This window comes from Octopus bimaculoides, chromosome 8 (genome assembly GCF_046866305.1).
Source record: "Octopus bimaculoides isolate indiv1 chromosome 8, ASM4686630v1, whole genome shotgun sequence".
In the NCBI taxonomy this organism is placed as follows: domain Eukaryota; kingdom Metazoa; phylum Mollusca; class Cephalopoda; order Octopoda; family Octopodidae; genus Octopus; species Octopus bimaculoides.
The window spans coordinates 38578733-38602623 of NC_142935.1; positions in this window are offsets into that span (position 1 = coordinate 38578733).

The following is a 23891-nucleotide window of genomic DNA, read 5'->3' on the forward strand; positions in this document are numbered from 1 at the left end:
TCAGTCGGAGTGTACGTTCCAAAAGAGATGGAAGCATGTTGCACGAGTGTTGTGTATGCAAGGAACCGTGTGAATAGACGAAAAAAAAAAGAACAAAAAAGGTGCCAGCAATAGACCGGAGCTTGTGGGGTCGGAGCGTGTCCTGATCATCGCTTCAATTATATTGTCCCTGTATTGTTAATTTCATTCGATTTTTTATATATTTTATCTAATTGTTAAAAGTCATATTTTGTGTAAAATCATACCGATTTACTGATCCCATCAGTTGTTCTATCCATATCTATGTTTAGCCCCTGGTGGGCAATAAAGAAATTAGTATTTCGTCTGCCGCTACGTTCTGAGTTCAAATTCCGCCGAGGTCGGCTTTGCCTTTCATCCTTTCGGGGTCGATTAAATAAGTACTAGTTACGCACTGGGGTCGATATAATCGACTTAGTCCGTTTGTCTTGTCCTTGTTTGTCCCCTCTGTGTGTAGTCTCTTGTGGGCAGTAAAGAAATAATAAACAGTAATTTCACGTGTGACCCCCCTCTCCTGTAATTCAGTCAACAAGTTCCTTTATACTCTGTGATGCGGGGAAAATATTTGTAACAATGGTATGTATATTCAGTTACTTTTACGTTAATTCAACAAACAGGGATCGCAATCCTGTAGTATTCATCGACGAAGTTGACAAAAGTCCTTTTCCTTTTTTATGTTAAATGTCAAATATATTTTAACGGGTTTCTTCACATGAAAATTCATCATCTTTCAGTTTTGTAAATTTTGTCTGCTTAATGATAGAATCAATATCTGACATGAGGACCCATTTTAGATTTGGTGGGGCCAGGTATAATTTCTTTAGAGTACTTTACGATCACCGATATCATCGAACAAGTTTTTCTTTCTCGGAGATTAGTTCCATATCTTTTCACATCACATGCGCAGTCTTAAGACGATTGCCAGATAAAATAAAAGCAGAATATAAATGTTCTAAACCGAACATAAATTACCAGTACAGAAAATAGCTCACATTAAACACAGACTTAAATGTTTAACATAGAATGAACCAGTATTTGAATGTTCTACCACATTCCGTATACATACATATATTCTTTTACTTGTTTCAGTCATTTAACTGCTGCCATGCTGGAGCATTGCCTTTATTCCAAAGAATCGACACCAGGACTTATTCGTCGTAAGCCTAGTACGTATTCTATCGGTCTCTTTTTTCCGAACCGCTAAGTTACAGGAACGTAAATACACCGACATCGGTTAGCAAATGATGGTAGGGGACAAACACACACACACACGCAAACACACACATACACACACACACACACACACACACGCACACACACACACACACATATATATATATATATATATATATATATATATATATATATATATATATATATATATACATGTGTGTGTGTGTGTGTGTGTGTATACACGACAAGTTTCTTTCAGTTTCCTTCTACCAAATCCACTCACAAGGTTTTGGTCGGCTCGAGGCTATAGTAGAAAGCACTTGCCGAAGGGCAGCGAGCTGGCAGTAACGTTGGCGCGTCGGGCGAAATGCTAACCGGTATTTCGTCTGCCGCTACGTTCTGAGTTCAAATTCCGCAGAGGTCGACGTTGCCTTTCATCCTTTCGGGGGCGATAAATTAAGTATTAGTTACGCACTGAGGTCGATGTAATCGACTTAATCCCTTTGTCTGTCCTTGTTTGTCCCCTCTATGTTTAGAAATAAGAAACAATAGCACGCCGGGCGAAATGTTTAGTGGTATTTCGTTTGTTTTTATGTTCTGAGTTCAAATTCCGCCGAGGTCCACTTTGCTTTTCCTCATTTCGGAGTCGATAAATTAAGTACCAGCTGCGTACTGGGATTGATCCATTCGACTAGCCCCCTTCCCAGAAGTTTTGGGCCTTGTGCCTAGAGTAGAACAGAAAACACTTGCCGAAGGTGCCATACAGTGGGACTGAACCCCGGAATCATGTGGTTGGTGAGGAAGCTCCTTACCACACAGCCATACCTTCTTGATGTAATTTAAATGCACATACTGCAATGTGCATAAAAATATAAATTGAAAAGCATATGAAATTTATGGAACTGTAAACTTGTTTTAATGCTTTTGTATTAATTAAATATTACTTATATAGCGTTTTATAAATTATATGCAAACCCGCCTCTCACTCTTGAAGAAAAAAACAGTTATTGGAATCTTTATTTATACAATTTGTATTAATTTTCTTTTCATAAAATAAGCCTATATTAAGATATATATTAAGTACTTTCTACGTAAAAAAAAGGTAAATTCTTAATGACTATTATGATATGCAAAAAAAAAAAACAACTATGCTCGAACCTCAACAAAGAAACCTGAATAATGAACACCACAAAATAAGCATTAATAGTATTTACTATTTAATTAAATAATCGTTGTCTTTTCCAGTCAAAGTGAGGTATACTTTGTCTTCATTTCTGTAGATTTAATATGAATTTGTGCCTATTTTCTCAGTCTATTCTGACTTCAGAAGCTTTTGTCACTAAAATGATAGCATGCTAGACTCTTTGGCTATGACAGGGAAGAGGTATTGATGTTAATGGTCCTCAACGAGCTTTAAGAAGATCGACATTTGTAAAGTTCCGTAAAACTGGAGGGGATGTTATAACTTCATTTTCCCATTTAATCAAATCAACATAATCCTGTGCTTGATAGTTATTTTGTTTAATTTATAAGCAGATGCAATCAATCTCTCAATTTATAGATCTCTTCCCTCAAATCCAATGTAAGGAAAAATAAAATTTGTCCCATACTGTTTGCACATTTGCAGCAACAATCCGGTAGCATTTTTTTGCTGTGGATGAAATTTTTGATGTCTATTCTTCAAGTTTCCTTATGTATAAATAATGTCGGAATACATCAGCCTTTGATTGGGCCATTGGTGTAGAAGTTCTGCAGGAAATCCAAATCATGAATTGCGGCTTTTACTTCTTCTAGTTGCCATTATATAATTTTATATACTTAAATTATTACAGTTTAAATTTATGTAGGTACTTTTGTAAAATTATAATACTATTTGAAACTGTGCATACCGTGGAATTACAGTTCCTTAAACACGGTTGTTTCTCCTCCATCCCCTAATATATATCTATCTCAATCTCTCTCTCTCTCTCTCTCTCTCTCTCTCTATATATATATATATATATATATATATATATATATATATATAAATTGTAAATGTAAAAATAAAAACAAAACACAAAGGATTCTGCGGTACACGTATTTCAAGCTTTATAGTTGTTACATCAGTGTATTATTGACAGTATAAAGCTATCTTCAGCCGCAAATGTTTTCTCTCCCAAGAATTATATCACATAGAGGAAGAAAGATGAGATATAAGAGGTGAGGTTCTGTTTGGTATTTTGCATTGTAATATACCTCGTAGAATTCTTAATCTTGCAAAACGTATTAATGAATGTATATATATATATATATATATATATATATATATATATATATATATATATATATATATAAAGTAAAGGTAAGACGCAAAAATCAAGGTGTAATTAGATAGCAAACTTCGAGGAGTCTGGAGAAGTTAGGAAAAGCAACTTTCAGCAAAATTGTGGTTTATTGACGTAAATGGCTGTAGAATTTTGCCGTATCGAATTTCGATAAGCTGAAAAGATTGTTCTATAACTTACGGTTAACAGCAGGGGTCGCTGTGTATGTAAATAGAAATCCAAAATTAAGGAATGGACTAGATAAAATCCAGGCTATATATGTTTCATAGCTAGCAGAACCTCGGAAGTAGTAAATATCCAATCGAGGGGTCATCCGCTCATTTCAGTCGAATCTCCTGTGAGTCAACATGGGAACTCTCGACGACAATGTTAACTTCTTTTGATTAAAGTAACTTCAGCGTGATGAACAGCTCACAGCATTTGTTCCTACTATATGTTCTCTGAGTTCAAATACTGCCGAGGTCCAATTTCCCTTGACTCAATATGGTGTTGATCGATAGAACTGTATGAGCATCCGTTTGAATGTCTTATAGTATTTATATTCATTATAAAAGTTCGGATTAAAAATTACATTAATTGAATAAGATATTGTCAGTTGAAAATGAATTCCAAGGTAAGTATTTTCTGACTGATATCCAGGGATAAAGAGTCCAGGATGTTCTACCTCAGTAGCCTAATGGTTTATCAAATTAAAGCAGAAACCATACACAACTTGAAGATGGGAGCGAAATAATTAACCTAGCAATTCATATTCGAACAACCTTTATAATTTCAGGTAAGTAGGAAATTATAATGACATAACTGTTAGAAGATAGTGATATTTTTAAAATCCTATTTTATAATCTTTTTCTGTGCTTTGTAAAATTCAAGGAAATAAAGATGTCCCAGCAGATAAAATATTAGAAAATAGCAAAGGTAAAAAATATAAAAATGCTGGTAAGATTTTCTACCAAACTCTCATTAAAGTCTCGTCATAACATTGAAGATATAATGTTCTGACATATAGAAAAGGATGTGTTAACAAAAGAGACAAGAAACTACTCAGCAGACTTTCCCATAATATTAAAAATAAGTGAAAAAGAAGACATTTAATTCAAACTAATAAGAAAATTTGAAAATGCTCCACACGGTTTAGAAATATACCTGTAATTATTTAAGCATTGGGATATATAAGCAGCTGATTCAGCACCTATTTTATACAATGCTGGGATTCTCAACACCTGAAGTGATCCGATTCATTAAAGGATTAGAATTACAACCCTAAACAGAACTGTGATACAATATAAAACGTTCCTGAAGTAAGTGCTTATGCAGATGTGAAGACATACAAATACATATGTGCATATTCGAAAGCAAAAACATACAAAATCACATAGGCAATGATATCTACGATTATACAAGTGCAAAGGCCTGCATATACATATATATATACATTATGCGGGGATACGTATATACATGCATACATACATAAGTGACTACTTCCTTTAACTTGTCTAAACACCAATAAATGTTTTGCTTGTGGATATAGAGATCGCCACTTTGTCTACAATTGAAAAATGATGAAAAATTTGATAATTAGATGAACTTACACACACGCCCACACATACACACACGCACACATACATACATATGTGCATACACATGTGGTATGTATGTATACGTGCATGCGTACATAGTACTTACATTCAGACATCATTATATAAATACATTCATACATACATGCCTTAATTTATACATTTATAAAAATATTCAGACGGATATACAGGCATTTATAATTACATAAATACACTGTATTTATGTAAGGTACAATACGCAGATACACGAGCCTAATGGGGAAAATATTGTCAATCTTATATGCATAGCCATAATTATGTTACCAGTTATATTACATATAGCTGTTCGATTTATGTAATTTATCAGCCAAAAAATCTAAAAATGAGAAACCATAATCTACAAATGATATAATTTGGATATTATTTTTCAGTAGATAATTGCAGAATACCATTTCCCAAAATTCTTCAAGTGAAAGAAGTTATTACATTGAAGATTATTCAAGATATATGTTTCTAGATTATACCTACGTTCTGCTCTTTGTGTGAGTGAATCGAAATAGACTAAAGCAAAATTAATTCCTGGTAGGTACACCGTATTTAGTTTTTTATAACTATGTGTTCATATATATATGTGTTATGTATATGTGTGTGCGCACGTGCATGTGTGGGTGTGTATATGATGCAAATACAAATAAGACATACTACAGGAGGAACAACAAGCACGGACATAAATGGTTTTAGTTTAAAACAACAGTGCGTGCTTGATGTTTCGTAAGGTAGTCATTCAGCAGTAGAAAAAGGAAATTGAGCGTGACATAGAAATTGATGGGTAACATAGAAAGAGTGACATGTAACGAAACAAGAAAAACGAAGAAGAAGAAGAAGAAGAAGAAGAAGAAGAAGAAGAAGAAGAAGAAGAAGAAGAAGAAGAAGAAGAAGAAGAAGAAGAAGAAGAAGAAGAAGTTATTTTTATTCTATCCGTGTGGTCGCTTTTAGTGATGAGTATATCAGTGACTTTTCACAAGACATCGTGTTTGGTTGTTTGCTGCTTTGTTGTTTGTTGTTGCTAGTTTTTAATTCGTTACACCTCAGATGTTAGACATCACTCACTTTTCCTCACTTGACCTAATCCTTCTCTTTTAATTTGTCCTGTCTTGTTTCACTAGTGATTAGTTCTAAAAGATTCCAGGGAACCGAGGCTCTTCTTAATCGAATATATTACCAGACCACAGTGCTAACTTCGAATATATTACCAGACCACAGTGCTTAAAACTTATATGTTGTTAGGTATACGTTTTCTACTATCAGCTGAAAGGGCGATCTGTTTATTCTGTCCATAAAGTTGCTTCTAGTGATGACGATGATTGTGATGTTGCTTGAGGATATTCATTTACCGTGCGATTTTGTTGTTTTCTGTCCTTGTTTTTGTTTTCTTAATCTATAGCCAAAGGACCAAAAGGGTTCCAGAAAGTAGTCGGAAGAACTGGCAAACTTCACCTGCTGTATATTGAAAGTATGATATTAAATGAGGTACGAATGACAAAAAAAGAACCAGGCTTCGGCTGGAGGGAATGATGTCGGTCAGTAAACCAAAACATCGAAATTAATGACAATCGTTTGTCTGGAAATTATATTCGTGTGTGAAGATCACATACGTCAGACAGCAGAGGACAAACGGAGACGCAGGAAGACCAAACCACCGACAAACGACCAGCCGACCAACCACATTTGTGACCGTTGTAGCCGTGACTGTCACTCACGAATTGGCCTTGTCAGTCACAAACGTTGCTGCAACACCAACCCAATCCAAGGCGCAGATTCACAGTCTTTTCAGACTAACGGATGCCAACCATATATACATATATATGTGTGTGTGTGTGTGTGTATACATATGTATGCATTCATCTATGCACACACACACACTCACACAAACACACGCGCACACACACACACACATACACACACATACACACACACACACACACACACATATATATATATATATATATATATATATATATATATATATATATATATATATATATATATATATATACAAATAGTAAATGAGTATATGCATATATACGTACAGGTATGTGCATACCGACATCCACCTGTATGTATAGGTGCATATCTGGGTACAGGACATTGCAAACAAACGTAGACGAGAAAACACACAAGCCACATAGAGAACATTCTACTTCATCAGCTACCCACGTTTTAACACCGGCGTTTCGACGAGCTTCGGCAGGACGCATCGTTAAAACGGCTCATCCCATGGACCGCAGATTAAATTTGTATACGCAAATTAAATCTTGCCATGGAGGAATGTAGTGGCGGACAAAAAACAAGACAGGAAAACAAACAGAAAAGGCTTTACGGCCAGACGAGAAAAATTATGTGTGTATGAACGCTGTGAAGCACGAACTTGAAAGGGACGAGGTGGTTCGTGTGTTTGCTCGGCGATAGCCAAGGAAGAAAAGGATTATTGACCGGAAGCATGTGACCATGCCGGTGTAAAGGGAAGAGAGAGAGTGGTAGAGGGAGAAACAAAGGGAGGAAGTAGAAGAATAGGTGAGCAACGAGAGGAAAAGAGAAAGAGAGGAAATACGAGGGGGAAAAAAAGAGATACGTAGTAGTAACAGAGGAAGAACGAGAGGGGTAAAGCGAGATACGTAGTAGTAAAGAGGAAGAACGAGAGGGGGAAAAAAAGACAACTTCGTATTGCAGTTTTCCTTCTGTTAATTCATCAATTCGTCCCGTCTGAAAACTAATCATGTGGCTACATGAGTCATCCGCTTCTTCATGAAAGCATTCTATCATATATTACTTCGGCTGTATACAACAATTTTATTTGCCTGATAACTTACGTATGTCTAATTTATATTATTGCTCTACTATTATTTTCTGCACCCAGATGATATCTCTACAGCAACTCTGGGTAAAATCTTATACAAATTTCTATGTGAGAATATAGATAGATTTCATAATTTGTCAAGTGCCTGTACATTTGTAATGAAAATATATGGGAAATTACTTGTAATAGCTATGCAAAGAAAAATGCATTACCTGCAATATCTTGCAGCTTGAGCTGGAACCCGGTGAAACGTAACTAAATCTTGAAAAGAATTGGTTTCACATCTTTTTGCCACAATGAATATAATAAAAATGTAGAGATGAACAAACCACACGAAAAGGTCACTGTAGTAGCCTGAAAAAGGAAAGAAAATTAATATGTGTTTTTCAATGTTAGTTACATGTTGGGTTTCAAAATTTATTCACGCCAATGTTGAGACTATATTACTCAATGTTTAAGAAAACTTCATGTTAATGCCACAAAACCGGTGAAATATATCAAATTCTAAATATCAACGTAATTACATTTTGATGTATTTGACGTACACTCACATCCGGAAGGTAGAATATGAAGATAAGAGTGAACAATCTGGCAAAACCTATGAAACCGAGCGTAATCGCAATACAATCTCCTGTAGTTCAGGTCATCTGAAAAGAAAGGCAGTTCGTGTATGCTAAGTGCAGAAAGAGGAAGTAAATAAGATGTTATATGAAATATGTGTTATTGGCTAGCATATGCAACGGAGCGTAAGCATTGACATATCGATGACTTAATTATATAAGATATGTTCCTAAAACTACTAATTAAAGTGGTGATTACGAATCAGACGAAACGACGCTGCTGTTAATTCAATGTGATACATCAGCGCAGTAACACGAGATATATAACTTGTAGGAATTATATTTAAAACCTCAATATCTCGCACACCAAATTAACTTGTTATTTATTAACTCAGACTTGTATTTTACTCCCGGGCACAAATCATTTGAGGCGCATTGACAAACGAATGAAGGCAATAACAAAAGCACTCACAGACATATAAGTACAAACCGATATATATACATATATATATATATATATATATATATATATATTGATAGAAAGGACAACAAAAGAAAGAAAGAGACCTCGATATTATGCAAACAGAGGAATATATCTGTAAAAATATGACACTTCTTCGGTAGCCATGATAAAACTCCGAGTTTCGGATGCCGGGGTGGGAACCCTTCCCGCTATTTCCCTCCCTTCACTCAGCGGTTTATAGCTCTTTTGTCTTTATTACGGTCAACCACACAGTAATTTGCAATGGCCGGATAACTGAAGAGATAGTGAGGTGGGTTCCCACCCCGACATCCGAAACTCGGAGTTTTATCATCGCTACCGAATAAGTGTCACATATTTTACAGATATATATATATATATATATACATATATATATACACGCACATATAGAAACACACATAGGTATCTATCTTTACATATATATATATGTATATGTATATATATGTATATATACATACATATATATATATATATATATATATATATATATATATATATATATATATATATATATATATATATATATATATATATATATATATATATATATATATATATATATATATATATATATATATATATATATATATATATATATATATACTAGCAAATACAGCCGTCCTTTGGGCGGTGTAATTATTATAATGGTGCACTCCTGTGGACGGTTTAAGTTGAATTAGTCCGCAGTCAGAAGTTGTTTCAAGTTGATAATCATAAAATTTATAATTAGCATTTTCGTTAGCCGTTTATATGGTATTAAGATACTTAGTTAATGAATAATTTTTTTTAATGCAAATTTGGCAGTTAGTAATAAATAAAAGTCCATAAAATGAGATCGCAATTGCAGTTGGTATTAGAGGTCTTATACCTTACTTGAAGCGTTTTGTATGATGTACTTTTTATTTTCGTAATACCTGACACAATCGCATTGAAGCATTTTTTTCAAAGTCATGTATGATAAAAAAAAAAGCAAACATTTCTAGCAAACACGCAAATAGAATAATAGCCTGCGCAAAGATAAATGTAAGAGCATGCTCATGAAACCATGTGGCCTCAGCAGCCACCATGACAAGATCACGCTTACTGTAAATGTATGAATCATTATGATTTGTCAAATAGAATTATTGTTGGATGCCGAGCATAATCAGTCATCAGGTTGAGCACTAACTTATAACTGTTGACTGACTTTAGCAGAACAGACTCTACAGCAGCTATGAGATCAGCAGGTTTCCAGTCTAAGGTTATTTCCCTCGGTCTTTTTTCTACCAGTCTCAACGATCCTGAAACTCTTTATGAACTGTTTTCTGCTTAAGCTACAATAAATAAATTCATCAACACAAACTCCGTTTTCAATAAAAGTATTATTAATATACTGGCAGTTAATGGACTACCCTCCGTTTTCTATAAAGGTCTGGACTAATTCATATATAGGGAATGAATGGTGTTTTTTAGTGCACTAGCAATAGATTGATAGAATCATTAAAGCGTAGCTTTTAGTTAACTCACATTACTTTCTGTATACAACTCACACCGGGATACTTGATATACTTCAGGGATTCAGCAATAACTTGCCAAACAGGTACGTGATACAACACGTGATTCAACACACGCTACTCAAGAAATACGTGACGATATACCTATATTATCATTGTCTGTGTCATAGCATTTTGTCTTTAGGAAGAGGCAATATTTATTAGAGATATAAAGTATGGTGAATGACAGAAATATTAGTTCAGATGAGGGTCTACGTTTTAGTCACATTCTTTCAACATCTATGTTTATATTCTACTAAGGTTGACTTTGGTAATTATTTTTATCGATTTAAGAAAGAAGAAAAAGCAGTCGGATATTACAATTGATTTAATTTACAGAATCAGCACACGAATTTAGAACTTTTTTGCTAATTTTAGAAATCATTATTATTAATAAGCCGATGCGAATGAAGAAAATGTTGAAGACCTCAGTAAATGCTTTTAGTAATTGCTTACACTCGCTTTTTGTCACGAATTCAAATCTCACTTAACTTGTCTTTGAATTTATCTCTCCAAGCTCAATAATATAATTACCCACCATGTATTATGTTAGTTAAATCGGTTCTATTTCTTCGAAAACAAATGCACCAACGGAAGAAATCTTTACACGCGCGCGCGCGCTCACGCACACACACATATATGTATATATATATATATATATATATATATATATGTATACACACACACACACACACACACACACACACACACACATATATATATATATATATATATATATATATATATATATATATATATATATATATATACATACATACATATATATATATATATATATATATATATATATATATATATATATATATATATATATATATATATACATATATATATATATGACATATACACAAACACATCGATATATATGGGGGATGCGTGTGTGTGTCTTGTAGTTATTTAATATTAGAATCATCGTTTAATTTAGGACGATTTACAGTCTTCGGATAGAAAGTACTTTCCTTAGTTTTTGTCTGTTCGAAGCAATTCAAATATTTTCCATGCTGTAGCTGCTTCATTGTTTGCAATGTTCGAGTTACAATGGGATTGCGAAGTGTTATGTAGATTGCAATTTGTTCTTCAATTACGACTGTTATACTTATTCTACTTTTCTATATTATTCCAAACTCTATCTGTATTTCTGAATAGTTGTCTATTTTCTCATCTCTTCATAATAAATATTTTGCTTTCATATCAGAGGAATGCTGATTATTAAACATTGCTGTTTCCGATTTCTAGAATATTAGGTATTTGGAATTTGGCACTGAAGTTTTTTTTTTTTAGTTTTTTTTTTTTTAGATTCTGAAATCATATAGCATTTATTGTTCCTTTCCTTAAATATAAGTCTACAAATTTGTATTAGGTCACGGACTGCAATTCGTTTAACGTTGGGAATTTCTTTGTGTACCGCCTGTATTTTAACTTGTTTTGAATTAGCATTTTCCTCAAAACGCTCTAATTCAGAATGTCTACTGCTAACAAGGTTTCCATAATGATTCTCTTCAAGCAGATTTCACACTGAAATTTTGATCTTTTGTAGATATCAGCATGCTTCCTATTATCCCTTTCATCAAATTTCCTGTACACATCTAATGTCTCTATGTGCTTTATTCTACATCTCTCATAGTGACTATGAAGAAGCCTGTAATGAATTTAATTCTTCTGTTTTGATCATCTTTTTGTTCAACATTGTTTACAAAAAGGATTGTAACATCAACTTCATAAAAGCTTATCGTAATACAAGGGATAAAGATGAAATGCTCCGTATTCTACTTCGTAGATCCATCTTCTATTTTCATCATATAATAATCGTGGCATGTGAGTTTAATTTAGAATAGTGTTACTGTTTTCTTTCCGTGTGTCCGAATTTGATTACACGAATTATGTTTATAAATGACGAACGTATAAAATCCGTTTACCTTGAAAATTGTTTCTTTGTGTTGATATGAAAATAAAATTTCTAGTACGAACATCGTCATCATTATCATTTTATCTTCACCAACATCATGGTCGTCATCACCATCACCACCATTATCAGCATCGAATTCGTTCTTCCAATGTAACGAAGGAAACATTAATGTGAACTTTTTTTTTTTTTCAAATAAATTGCCGGCAAATTCCTGTTAAATCTCGCCCAGTAGCGTAAAATAAGAAGGTTTTCAAACTCATTCACTTATTAACCGTTTTCGCCCGTTGAAGTTTCCATCGGAGAATATTCTCGAATGGACAAAGACGCCTGAGTTACATGGCATAGTTATTTGATAACACCGGGTTCGCTTATTTATGCACTTCTAAATTTTTTAGGTATCGATATCGATTCATAATGCGCTTTATTACACAGGTTTATCAGAAACAATCGATGGTAGATTTTACATATCAGGAGAGAATATCTGATTTGTCTAATTTTGATAAAACCAGAAACAATTATGGCTGAACAAATATTGACGTAAATAATATAGGAATTTAAAAAGGTACACAATTCACCACTTTGAAACAAAATGATGTCATCATTTATTATTTATAATTTATTTATTTTGAGCATGTCTCCGAAAAAGACTGAAAGGCGTGAAGCTAAGAAATCAAAAATATATTTCCATAAAGTTATTCGTTATAATCACTTCAGAAGCGGATATCGAATTTCTGTCAATAATTCGCCGGTATTGCTTTTTACTGCTTTTCACCTGATTCACGGAAAAATTTTATTTGTTGAAGTAAAGATTACCGAGAAATATGTACATGTTGCTGGCGATATTGTGCAGAAATATAAAAGTGATATAAACCATTGACGCTTTAATATCCGTTATTTCTGTTGATACAGCGTTCTACTACTGTCTTTATACTAGTGTAGGCTAAAAGTCCCATAGCCCCATTATGGTAGTTTGTTTTGTATTATATTCTGACATGTAAATAACAGGTATGCCATTTTGATCATAAATACTTTCATTTCAGTTCGACTATTACAGTTAGAGTTTTATTCCTTATCGCTAGATAGAATATTTCCCGCCTGCTTATAGCAATCGCTTAGCATTGTAAGATATCTACATTGTACAGCAAAATGTCCACCGTTATTCTCAATACTCATATCTATTGAATTGTCTGTTGGCTTTATAAACTGCCAAATTTTTGTACCCGAAGATCTATTACTTGCATTGTATAGTTTTCCCTTCTGAATTCGAAAGATATTTAAAATCTAGTAAGTGAGTAAGAAACCACAAAATATATAAATATATTTACTACTCAATAAATGCAGTTAGCAATATGCGTCAATACTTATTCAAAGGCGTTAAATACTGTGTTTTTGAATACTTTTTAACTTGCATTATATTCACAATTGAACATAATATCGACATCATTCTACGCCTTTCTTTACGTAATACCATTATTTTGGATACTATAGTAATTTCGGCAAATATATTGAAAGTCCCGGAAAATTCTCCCCTTCAAACCAAAATTTTCTGAATAGGTATATATTTCGAAAAGAAAACATACCATACACACTTCATCACAGTCACGTCAACTCAAGTACATAGGTAAATAAGAAAAACAGAGAAAGATAAATACACACGCAAACGCGCGTGTGTGTGTATGTGTGCGTGTGTGTATGTGTGTGTGCGCGTGTGTGTGTGTGTGTGAATGAGTGAGTGGGTGTGTATAGATAAATATATATATGTATGCATATAAATGTGCGTGTCTATATATATTTAAGGATATATAGAGAGATAGATACATACATACATACTATATATATTATATTATATTATATCTATGCATAAATCAGTAAATACACATACACGTGCGTATCATATGTATATATATATATATATATATATATATATATATATATATATATATATATATATATATATATTATAGCTATTTAATGCGTATGCATGCATGTACCTATCTCTATTTCTGTGCATGTATTATTGACGTGGGTTAGCATAATAAACCTTTCAGCTATGTTGAATCTCGAAAAACGTGTTATAATACCGCTTCACTTCGACAATGTTACCGAAATATATTCGTCTATTTATGTTATTTACAGCAAATGCATTATTTACCTTTAACTGTAATCGTACACATCTCTATTATTAGACGATTCCAAAGCCAGTACTATGGGATTTTTTTTCTTCTTTTCAGGTGAACAGAAAAAAAAACTATATAAAGAATTGTACAAATATTTTATGGCTTGACGACAGGTTAAACGAGAAAGTGAATCCTTTCTTGTCTTTTTATTTATTATGTTTCTAGGGACATGAATATCTTACGATGTAGAAGTGACAAAAACAGTCAATAAATATTAGGAAAAGACGTGTCACCACCTGGATGAGAGACATACATTCGATTACAGCTTAATGAAGAATAGTTATGCACACTGTTCAAAATAGATTAAGCATAATAGATTATCTTCCTGAAATAGCGATTATTAATAAAACAATATTTAAATCTTATTTAATATAACTGGTCCAATATACATATTCTTATTCTCCTGTCATTTACCGTTTCAGCATAATTTCTTTTAAAATTATGGCAGCTTCAACGTTTTATAATTTAGTACAGCAGCAGGCAGCGAGCTGTCAGAATCGTCACCATGTCTGATAAAATGCAACATTTCGTTTGTTCTTACGTTCTGAATTCAAATTATGCCGGGATTGAATTTGTTTTTCATCTTTTCAGTGTCAATGAAACGAATACCAGTCGTGCGCTGGTGTCAATGTAGTTGGCTATCCACCCACCTGTTTAGGGTAACATAATGCGGCGAACAGTCAGAATCGTTCGTGTGTCTGACAAAATACTTGACCGCATTTCTTTCGACTCTAACGTTCTGAGATCAAATTCGACCGAGGTCACTTTTAAGCCTTTCATCCTTTCGGATCGACGAAATGAGGTACTAGTAAAGTACCAGGGTTGATGTAATCAACTTCTCACTCGCCTCTAAACTGCAGGCCATACGTAAATTCTTAAAAAATATTTAATATTGTGTAAACATAAATGCTCATATTTATTCCTTTCAAAGATGTCATAACAACAGAGGAAATATACAAATTAATACAAAGAATACTGTATCGCTTAGCCCTATGTCGGTTTCGAATGGCCATTCAATATATTTTCTCACTGCAGAAGTTGTAGAGCCACATTATACAATGCATCTCCCACGTGCGACTCACATGTCTATGCACCTCGACACAAGATATATGGTTGGTAAACGAAGATATTTTATCACACATACATTCTCAAAATGACTGTTCTCATTACACACATGCATACATACTGTAATACAAATGTTATATGTTACTTCTTTCAGTGCGAAAGCAAAAATCAAAACTTTCTTTGTATGTTAACACGCATATTTTTGTATCATACTACATGCTTTCACAACAAAAAGTGAACACAGAACAAACAATATGCTTATACACAAGAATGTCTTATGGTGATTCATAGTAACTGTTTTTCTATTTAATAATACGCACCTGAACAGCCAACAGTAGCCGCTATAAGTTTTAAACATTAGATAATGTTAATAATACGTCTAAAAATTTTACAAATATTCATATTTTTATAATCGGTGATGGATAACTGATAACATATATATATATACATATATATATATCAGTGGAAGGGATTAGGCTACTGATGATCCAAGCTAGTAAGTATGCTGTGTGATTGCTGCAAATGGTAAACCACTAGGAACGAAGTTCGCAAGGGGGTGGATCGAATTGGGTATCCGTGAACTACTTCCGAGTCAGCGGATATAATTAATAAGAAGGGAAAAATAAATCCAATGGTGAATCGAAGTAATTAAAAGTAAATGTCTGACAGTTGTTTCTGGGATATCCCAGGAAATGGATCATTGTGTTGATTCACGTTTCCATACATTGCGTATTCTGCCATGGGAGGCAAGTTATATATGCAGTAAACTTCTATAGAGATAATTTGATGTAGAGAAAAGTATGAAGCTCAAGGCTCATAGTTCGTCCTCTTCGAGGAGTATGAAGGTTTATCCATATTTCTGTGAAGGTGTACCTCCTTACGTATAATCACAGATAAGTCCATACTTTAGAAAGCGGGTTGAGAAAATAGCTCAAGCCATTTAATGCTCATAAAGATAATGGGTGAAAAGAGATCAACCATATACACTCTTCAGTGTCCTCACCGCACGCACACACTTTAATATCCTCACCGCACACACCAGTATACGAACACCCCTACACACTGTTCAACTCAGTACACACACTACACACCATTATGCACACTCCCACAACCACACACACTGACATGCACATGCATTCACTCACACATTCCCACTTCACACACACTATTGCACAATATCTACCTACATCATCCCCTCTAACCCCAATCCCACCTCTTCGCACCCCATCTCATCTCCCTCTCCCTCCCCTATTCCCCTATCCCTGTCCCACCTCACATCCCTATGCATAACCCCATAACACAGTTTTCACTCCAAAAAAGCACAAAACGTCCGTAAACAGACAATATACACACACACACACACACAGCACATATAAACACATACAACTTTCGCACACAAACAAACACGATACACATGTACACAGTAGGGCCATAGAAAAACACACTTACACACATGCGCTCACCACTCGATCATGCACATCTGAACTGCTAAACGGAAGCGTTTGCACATGCACGTATACCATAGCCTCACACATATCCTCACATCCATATGCACACATTAGATTACTTGTACACATACACACACAGGCCCGTTAGTTTCTAGACACACAGGCCCGTTCGTTTATACACACACGTGATAACCCCAAACATATGTACACACGTCCATATGCATACACAAAAACACACCAGTACACTACTCCACATAATGTATACACTAGGTTACTTATACACATATACACACACAGGTCCACATAATTTTAAGCTCGTTCACACATACACACTCAAGCACTTAACCCCATTCACACATATACACTCAAGTGAGCATGTCTGCCTTAGTTATTATCTCCCTTTCATTCAGCTTCTTCCTTTTGGCCATTTCATCATGTTGAACCTCTAATCCCTACACATTTTTTCTCGTTTTTTTTTTCTGTCGATCTCTTTCCTTTGCCTGTTTTTTGGAGGGGGAGGCGTTCTTTCTCCGATTGTTTTTTTTTTTCTTAATCCTTTCTGCCGAAGAACTTTTCATTCTTCCCGATCATTAAGATAATACACGTGCTTGTTCCTTCATCTGTCTTTGTCTTTTGTTTTCTGTAAATTTCAACTATATTTTGAACGATACACATGTACACTATAGGATCACGGACACACACACACAATCATACACACGTGAACACACCACCCGCACAAGCACTGACAACTGCTAAGCACAAGTGTTTGCGCATGCACTCACGCAGGCACATACACACATACACACACAGAGACACGATAGCCTCACACATATACAACGTCTATATGTATGTATGAACATATATATATATATATATATATATATATATATATATGATGTAATGTTGTTCATATTTGTTTATATGAAACTAACTGAATGGTAAATCACAATGCACAGATCCAATGTTCTAGATATGCTTCGCTACCATTTAGTTGAAGCCTGCACTTCACACTTCAGTAGTCAGTGATTTATTATATGGCGTATAATGTGTATATTTGCGTATGAAAACTCCCTATTTTTGTAAGCTTTTTTTCTTTGTTATTGTTAGGTTATTCTGTTGTAGGTTAGCGACGATCATGCGGAACTATAATAGAAGGTGCAACCCGCATTTGAGTTTATTCAGCTTCGTATTTAGAAGAATATTACTTAATGTGCACTATATATTTTAAGACAGTAGCGTGTAACTTGGCGTAGATATGCTATATAGTGTAATGACCACATAGACGCAGCTAGGACACTCTCCAACAGGCTCAACTAATACCTTCTTTGGCTCATTTATCTCCGGTGTGTTTCCCAAAGACCAATAAATAGATTTATGAGGTAAATTCTATAGAGTTATTTTATACTGAATCAAATGAAACCCATAAAAATGTGAAGACATCGTGTCCTGTTAAAAGATATATGGGCACGACGATGTTAGGTTTCATTATTACCCATATAAAGGCATGTCTAGAGTTAATCTTGAAAATGATATGAGCAACACTTTTCTACGTCATAATAAATAAATGGAGAAAATAATTTTTTTTTAGAAAGGCGGTTATCTATGGTGTTTTGAGGGTATTCATTTTAATGAGGATATCAAATTGATGTCCTGTAGTTATATATTTGCAAGCTGTCGTTGGATGCCAATTACGAATCTAATGCATTTGGAAACGGAAAAAAAAATAATAATAAGCAACAACAAAAACAATATATCTTTATTTGTCTTCTTATATGAACTAGATTGTAAAGTTATACTTGCATTTTAACTATCACTCTCTCTACTCTTGTCTCTTTGTGTGTGTGTGTGTGTGCGTATGCATATATATATATATATATATATATATATATATATATATATATGTGTGTGTGTGTGTGTATGTATATAGATGTATATATATATCTATATCTATATACATATGTATATATGTATATGTGTATATATGTATATATACACAAGCACACACACACACACAGAAAGAAACAAAAAGACAAACATAAAAGAAAGAAAGAAAGAAAGAAAGAAAGAAAGAAAGAAAGAAAGAAAGACACACAGCTAGAGGGAGAGCATAATGGTTTTGCTTCTCATATCAGGGTGTTGACAAATAGCTACAGATAATCATATTTATACCACTCTTCTAAAGTACGTACACACTTTGAACAAAATTCACTTGAGCCTCAAAGCAGATAATAGTTCTAGATTTAATTTTGCTAACGTTTTGCATATATTGATATACGAACGACGTTTAAATCCTTCTAATTTTCCGCAATTATCTTCCAACTGTTTGAATTGAATTGCTACGCGCGTTTCTTTAATTTTTTGCAACTCAGGAATAGAGTCCATATAATTAAGGCAATTAATTTTCGATAGATTGTTGTCTTACCTAGGGAAAATTTCTGTTCAGAATGCAAATAATTAAGGAAGTCAATCTTCGATATACTTTAATCTTTTCTAGAGGGGTTTAATTTTCAGCTCATTCATACCAAAAACCTGGAGCTTCCTTGCTTTATAAGGCTTAGGGAAGGGTTATTTTCATTTCGTCTCCCAGTATTAATATCTTAATACGATGATCTACAAATCGTATCATTTACGATTTTAAAAATATCATCCCTACTTCGTGACAAAATTCAAAATGTTCATCATTAGATATGTCACTTTACCATTACACTTAATCTGTAAGAATACTGAGATGAAGCACGCTTAGTCAAATCAAGTGTTCATAATATCACAATTTTCATGACAAATATGTAAAGTTCTATATGTGTATGAAGTAAGTCTTGTAGTTACTTGAATACAATGAGATGTTACCAATTAAACGTGAGTGCTACCTAGAGAGTCGATGACACTATTAATATCTTGCTATTTTTTCATGTTTTAGTCATTGGATTTTACTCAAACTGGAGCTCTGCTTTGTACGATTAATCGAACAAATCAGCCTATTACTTTCTCAGATCTGGTAATTATTCCATTGGTATCTTAGCCAAGCAGATAAGTTAGAGATTGTAAAGAAAGCAACCCTGGTTGTGAAGCGGTGAAGTTACCAACATAATCAGAAAACCAGATGCCCGCTCGAACATGCGCACACAAATACACACACACACACACACACACACACACACGCTTAGTCAAATCAAGTGTTCATAATATCACAATTTTCATGACAAATATGTAAAGTTCTATATGTGTATGAAGTAAGTCTTGTAGTTACTTGAATACAATGAGATGTTACCAATTAAACGTGAGTGCTACCTAGAGAGTCGATGACACTATTAATATCTTGCTATTTTTTCATGTTTTAGTCATTGGATTTTACTCAAACTGGAGCTCTGCTTTGTACGATTAATCGAACAAATCAGCCTATTACTTTCTCAGATCTGGTAATTATTCCATTGGTATCTTAGCCAAGCAGATAAGTTAGAGATTGTAAAGAAAGCAACCCTGGTTGTGAAGCGGTGAAGTTACCAACATAAACAGAAAACCAGATGCCCGCTCGAACATGCGCACACAAATACACACACACACACACACACACACACACACACACACACACACACACACTCTACACACACACTCCACACACACACACACACTCCACACACACACACTCCACACACACACACACACTCCACACACACACACACACTCCACACACACACACACACTCCACACACACACACACATGCACATATATATATTCATACACAATGGACTTCTGCACAGTTTCCGTCTACCAAACTCCCGCACAATGCATTGGTCAACTGGGGGTGGGTTTGGGGCTATAGTAAAGAAAACAAAAACTCTTGGTCAAATTGACGCTTTGTGGAACTGAAGCTGAAACCACATGGTTTCGGATTCATCTTCTTAACATACTGCCATGCATACGCCTATAAAGGATAATGGAATTTAACTTCTTGAAGATATCACTGACAACGTAATCAGCGACAGTTCAGTATGTCCTGGACAGATTTCGTTTTCGCTTCCTTCGTTCTTGATCTTGTTTGCGCTTTATTAACTGGGTTTTTTTTATCAACGTTGAAACTATTATCATATATGAGAATATTCAGAAAGTGATATGCACTGCATCACTAACGTTTTCTGCTTCATTTTTCTAAATATGCTAATTTTCACTCACAATGTTGCACATTGATATCCTTACTGGAATCATCTAATTATTACTTTGGTAATTATGGAGTAATCTATAATTGTTTAAGCTGGTAGTAAAGTTCTCTCCGTGCACAAGGAAAGGATAAAAAAAATATCAATGATTGAATAAGTGTATTTCTATTTAACACCAGATTATATTTTATTACATTGTTCATAATGATCGCATTAAATATCTGGACATTCTTAAACATCATACAACACACGGTCGTCTATCCAAAATTTGTCTGGACTCCGGGCTCATTTCCCAAATCTACAGGTATTAATTCATATGAGGAAAATATTCATAACTGAATCTCAGTGTTCGAAGTGTTGCTAAGTAGTGTATATTCCACAGAAAACACTGCATTGTCTTATCGATTCTTGCCTCTACTAATAAAGTAATTTGACTAAAGTAATTTCGTTTACTGGCAGCTGCATGAGTGTCCATTACAACTATTACCAACTCATTAATACATTCATATCAGATAAATTTTCTGATAAAAGAGAGCCTCGACTCGGTGTTGTTGGTAGGATGCCAGGAATGCTTACATAAAGCACTGATCTTCTTGGGTGAAGATATGTACTTCTATGATAGCTGCAGCCCTGTTAAAAAGCAACGGGAGTTGCTAAATAAATAAGCTATATGCTACGAAAATGTGACGTATGCACGCCCCTGTATTTAAATGCATACATAGATGCACGCTGCAAAAATCTATGTGTAGCGAGCAGAAATCGGATGTTAAAAAGGAGCTCGAAATCTACAATTTAACATATACACATACAATCACACACAAACAAACGCACGGCACGCACACGCTCACACACACATACACACATGCACACATACATATTTCCCCGGTTTTTACACGAGACCTATGTGTGTGTATGTGACTATAACTGCGTTATTTAGTTCCCTTTTCCTATTTTAGAAAAGCTAATTGATTTTAGCGGGGTTGGTATACTAGACGTTCATCATACAACATAACTTTACACGTCAGCTCGTATATATATAAATCGGAAACAAAGTTAACCTCCTTCTATAGATGTAATTCCATGGTTAAACTCTATTGTAGATAAACATACCCGTTTCATACAATCTGATATCTCCAACTATTATGAATCCATCTCACCTATCCTTCTAAATAGAGCATTAATATTTTCCAGCAATTTCGTCAACATTTCTAGTTCAGACTTGAAGAGAATATTAGCCGCACGAAAGACTTTAATAAACTTTAACGGACATAATTGGGTTAGCTCTGATTCATTAGATCGTTTTGACATAACCATGAGATCATTATACTCGGCTCAGGTAATTAATTTAGTAGGCTTATATCTCTTGTCCCAAGTAAAAGATAGTTTCCCTAAATTATCGGGTCTAACGTAATTTATATATGCACCGTCCTCAACACGTTACACAATTCTACAACTATGTATATCGGGCAAACTATAAATTTTAAACAGCGATACGCTGCGCATCTCAATTCTTTTAGATATGAGAAACACAGTAAATTCACAACACTCACCAGTCACATACATCATCTCAGAAATAAAAATATTCCATATATCTTGTCATGATTCATAATAGATTCAGAGCTTCCAAACCAGGGTCAACACTCAGCCTGTTGTAAGTTATGTCTAAACGAGGCATTCCATTTATTCAATCACACCGGTTCAATATTATTAAATAAATATTATGAGGCTCTAAGTACATGCAACAACCGCTTTTTTCATGCCCTCAAATTTTACCACAAATCTAAATGTAACCTAAATCACCACACAGTATATCTCCCGAACACCCCTTAGGGAATCCCTAGCAAACCTATTTGACTTTCCATTGTTTCCGTTTTTACTTATTTAGCTCACCAATCTTATTTTTTTATTATTTAATAATACATATATGGGCATGTATACATGTTTGCCTGCATATGTCTGGATGTTTATATATATATATATATATATATATATATATATATATATATACATAATAATAATAATAATAATAATAATAATAATAATAATAATAATAATAATAATAATAATAATAATAATAATAATAATAATTGCTGCACAAGACCAAAGCCTCCCCACCAGAAATTACCAAAAACACATAATGGAAAGAAATATAACAAGTAACTGTAGAATATGTGGAGAAGGACAAGAAACAATAAATCATATTATCTCTGGCTGCCCAGTCCTGGCTAAGAAGGAATATATTCACAGACATGACAGAGCTGGGACGTATATACACTGGAAGCTATGCCAACACTATGGAATAACAACAGAAAAAAGATGGTATAAACACACGCCAGAAAAGGTCACAGAAAACGAGAAAGTAACCATACTCTGGGATATGCCAATACACACAGATAGAGAAATTAAGGCAAATAGACCAGATATAGTTGTCAAAGATCATGAAGAAAAAAAATGCTTTCTAATTGATGTATCAATACCAGCAGATGACAACGTTTCTCGAAAAGAAATGGAAAAACTTTCAAAATACAAAGACCTGGAAATAGAGATAACTCGAATGTGGAGTCTAAAAACAGAAACAATTCCTATCATAGTAGGTGCCT